General features: G+C 38.8%; 1 protein-coding gene across 1 annotated transcript in view; it reads left to right on the top strand.

Moving 5' to 3' along the window:
• Window positions 1-2,188: 2,188 nt before the first annotated feature.
• Window positions 2,189-4,266, top strand: part of lingo3a (leucine rich repeat and Ig domain containing 3a) — a 27,079-nt gene continuing 25,001 nt past the window's right edge. Inside the window, exon 1 of the mRNA XM_081384224.1 lies at window positions 2,189-2,603. The gene's annotated coding sequence lies outside the window, so the exon portion shown is untranslated. The remainder of the gene's footprint in view (window positions 2,604-4,266) is intronic.

Genomic DNA, 4,266 nt, shown 5'->3' with positions numbered 1-4,266 from the left:
ATCGAAAATATCTTTAGCTGTGTGTAGCTATTTGTAGCTAGCTACTGTGAGCGCCCATTTCCACCATATAAAAAATGCCTCTGTAAATCCTTATAATGACATAAAAAAGCCAAAATTATGCAATTAAAAAGTTGTCTTTAAAGGAACACTCCGACTTTTTGGGACTTTAGCTTATTCACAGTATCCCCCAGAGTTAGATAAGTCCATACATACCTTTTTCATTTCTGTGCGTTCTGTAAGTGTTATTTGACGCACCCACCGCTAGCCTAGCTTAGCACAAAGACTGGATGTAAATGGATAAGGTAGCATACTAATCCCAATAAGTGACAAAATAATGCAAACATTTTCCTATTTACATGTTGTGATCTGTATAGTCACAGCGTGTACAAATAACAAGGCTATATGAGACAGAGACCATTTTTAATCGTATAAATACTGGGAACTATATTCTCACTAGGCGTAGGAGCACAGCTACTTGGGCGGAGTGATTAGCGCAGCACAAGAGACGCCCTGTGGTGAGGAGCAGAGAGTTCGCTCAGAGTTGGAGTAATAGAGTCAGCAATTACTAGATAGTAAATTTATAGTTTACAATCATGGGTGTTCGCTGTATCTTGTGTTACAGCTTCCAAAGTTTGTAACTCCTCGTCTGTGTATTCTGGCTCAAAACTGGTTCTGGATCTTGGTTTGATACCCAGTAAAATTCCTCTGACAATTCCTCAAAGTCAGCCATGATCACGAGTCACGTTCGCTACTAGCTAGTTAGTCACGTTTGTTTTGTTTACGGAACCATCAACAGGGCGTCTCGTGTGCTGCGCTAATCACTCCGCCCAAGTAGCCACTCCGCCCAAGTAGCTGTGCTCCTACGCCTAGTGAGAATATAGTTCCCAATATTTATACGATTAAAAATGGTCTCTGTCTCATATAGCCTTGTTATTTGTACACGCTGTGACTATACAGATCACAACATGTAAATAGGAAAATGTTTGCATTATTTTGTCACTTATTGGGATTAGTATGCTACCTTATCCATTTACATCCAGTCTTTGTGCTAAGCTAGGCTAGCGGTGGGTGCGTCAAATAACACTTACAGAACGCACAGAAATGAAAAAGGTATGTATGGACTTATCTAACTCTGGGGGATACTGTGAATAAGCTAAAGTCCCAAAAAGTGGGAGTGTTCCTTTAAGAGATAAAAGTCATAATTATGAGTCAAAATTGAGATAAACATAAATAATATGATACTACATAATTTGATTAAGTCACAATTATGGTAGTCATTACTATAAACAAATGCTTATGTAGTATCTCAATTTTGACGCATCTCATAATTGACAACCTCTTAAGTATGGAATAATTATATAAAATAATTATGACAAGTCTAAATTGACAAAAAGTAATAATTACGACAGTCATAACTAAACTATAACTAAAAAACTTGTCTCGATTTTGACTTGTCATAAATTATGAATTATGAGAAGTCAATTATGACAAATCAAGAAGTCATTTGACATAACAATTATTTTTTATTTGTAGTTATGACTGGCATAATTATGACTTATGACGAATAAATTCTCAATTTTGACTTTCATCATTTTGACTTATCTCAAAATTATATTGTTGTAGCCTACTTCATAATTTAGAAAATTTGAAGAAAAAAATGAGTTACCAAAGCATGATATTTTTTTAATAACATTTTTTTTATATATATAGTCTTCCATAAGCTTAACAACGAAAAAATAATATCTCTCTCTCTATTTTTGTTTGTTTGTTTCTCTCTCAGCATTCACTAACCTCCTGCTGAGGGGTTTCCGGAGGTAAACAGTGAAAACAGGACAAAATGTAAAAGGATTGCGCATTAAGAGGGTCACATGTCTGCTACAATTATACGATTCCAGCTGTTGGGCTTTGCTTGAGTATTCAAGACCTCGTGGACATGGGGAGCTTTCGGTGAGGGACTGAGTTGTGAAGTCAAGGGTGAGTATGAAAAATTACAAACACAACAAGCCAGTGCAGAAGAGTCAATTCACCGTGAACTTTTTGCAAGAGCCACTGAGTCCTTTAGGCATCACCCAGAGGGACGCCATGTGGATCCGTTTCTATTTAATTGCTCTTGTTTGTTTTCAGTTAGTCTGCACTTTCGAGACGGTCCCTAAGCGATCAGTTTGCTGGCAGTGTGAGTTTTGAAGCCATACAGCCGTAGTGGAGAGTAGAAAGAGGCAGGCTCTCTCACATCTCACCGTTTCACATCCTGCCTGACACACTCACACACACTCTCTCTTTTCCCTCACACACTTGTGCAGAAAGCAACACATCATCCCCCCCTGTCACTGGAGCAATGTGTACAGAGAACCTCATGACTACCGGCTGGCAACAGTAGAAGACAAAAGAACGATCCAGTGGAGAGAAGAGGGACGATCCGGTTGGGATCTTGGAATCTGATGCTGCAGTCAGGAGCATCTGCAAGCTTAATTGTGCGACTCAACCCGAGCAGCTTTGCACAGCCCACACGCCGAAGCTGAGAGGGACAGCCGAAACCGAGGATAGACGCGTACGCCGAGCTGACAGGGCTGGCTGATGTGGACCTACAACCTGTCAAGTTCTGGGTGAGCACTTTCATCTTCTCCATGAAAGGGGCCGTTTAGTGTGGCAAATTGGCAGTGTCCCACCTGTTATTAGGGCTTAAATATATAGGGCTGATCGGGGAAGTCAGACCTGTAACTTGTCATCTTTGCCATTGGGTTGACGACCCGACATTTTTCATTTAAATCAGTTGCTATTGCTTCAGGAGCTTCAAAACCATTTATGTCTAATGAAACAATTCAACCTGCGCCCAGCTTAATTACCTCTGTGGTGTTCGTGCATGCAAATAACAAGCCTCATCATTTAAATACGCCTGCTCTGTCTTCTTTGGACGTCCCCTTCAAGGTGGTTTTAAAGGGATAGTTCATCAAAAAGGATATTTACTTACAGTTATGCTGCTTACAAACCCATGCTGCATTCTTTTGTGGAACGGTATAACAAGATGTCTTAAAGAGTTGGTATATAGCACTTTTCCATTTACAGTGACCACTTCTGTACAAAAAGGACAAAAAACACCACAAGAGCTGATTCACACAGAACATGTCGCGAGTCGCAGGGCAGCAAAATGAGAAGAAAAAAAAAAGATAATTCTTTATATTTGGAAGCTGATAACCGATATATTGGCCGATAAATCTAAATCCAAATTTTTATATAATTTTTGAGAGCCTGATTACAAAAACAAAAGTCTCACTATTTAAAAGCCACGTCCCAAGCACACAATTATAATGTTCTCATTATTATTTTATGTAGCCTATATGATAGACTTATCTGTATTTCCTTTTTTTGAGGTGATTCCAATCATATTTCAAGCAATTCAAAACCATCATAGCAAACAGTGTGCATCTGAACTGTCTCAGCTGACGGAAGTAATCCTTATTTATCAGTTTTAATATATCGGCCAAACTTTCTTATCGGGCCGATAACATAAAAAAATGTACTATGTCGGCCGATACCGATATGGGGGCCGATATACCATGCGTCCCTACTCTGCATACTTTCAAATCGCTCTCGTGGTACTTTGCCCTCATGATGTCAGGTGCGTTTAATTCACTTTGGTCAGTGCAAGATGGCGAAAAACACAACAAGACTTTTTAAATGATAAATAAAGATTGCGCATCAGGTGCTTTATTGAATTTAGGAAGGTTCTGTAATCTGAATCATTATATATTTCTATTGTAATTGTACAATACTGTAATATATTAGGGGAAAAAAATAAATAATTTCATACATTTCAACAAACTTACCATCAACTTCGCATCCATTTTTTTTTTCTCACTGCATGTCCCCAACTGGGAAACTCTTGGCTTAAAGAAAATTACGATTATTACGAAATTACGACTTTAGTAAATAGTGCTAGTAAATGCTATCTCTACAACATGACTTGAAAGTACCAAGTGACTTTATTCTCATTTTGAGAACTCGTCTGTTGGACTGTCACTATTCAGGCATCATATTTCCATTATAGTGTCCCTGCTCAAAGCGTAAACATCAAAACCTTATTGAACACAAACTTTGATGGCAATAAAATGTGTGAGGTAATTTCATTTTGGCATTGATGGTGTTGAGGGCATTATTGAACCTGGGTTATTCAGCCCCCTCTTACTGTAAGTGACAAGCTCTGTCTCCTGATGAAAGCATGATGAGCAGAGAGGATTACTCTGCGTGTGGGCAGTGGAAGAGGAGGAG

The sequence above is a fragment of the Scardinius erythrophthalmus genome (genome assembly GCF_964197995.2).
Source record: "Scardinius erythrophthalmus genome assembly, chromosome: 14".
NCBI lineage: Eukaryota > Metazoa > Chordata > Actinopteri > Cypriniformes > Leuciscidae > Scardinius > Scardinius erythrophthalmus.
The sequence above is the reverse complement of the archived record's forward strand: the minus strand, read 5'-3'. Positions and strand labels throughout refer to the sequence as shown.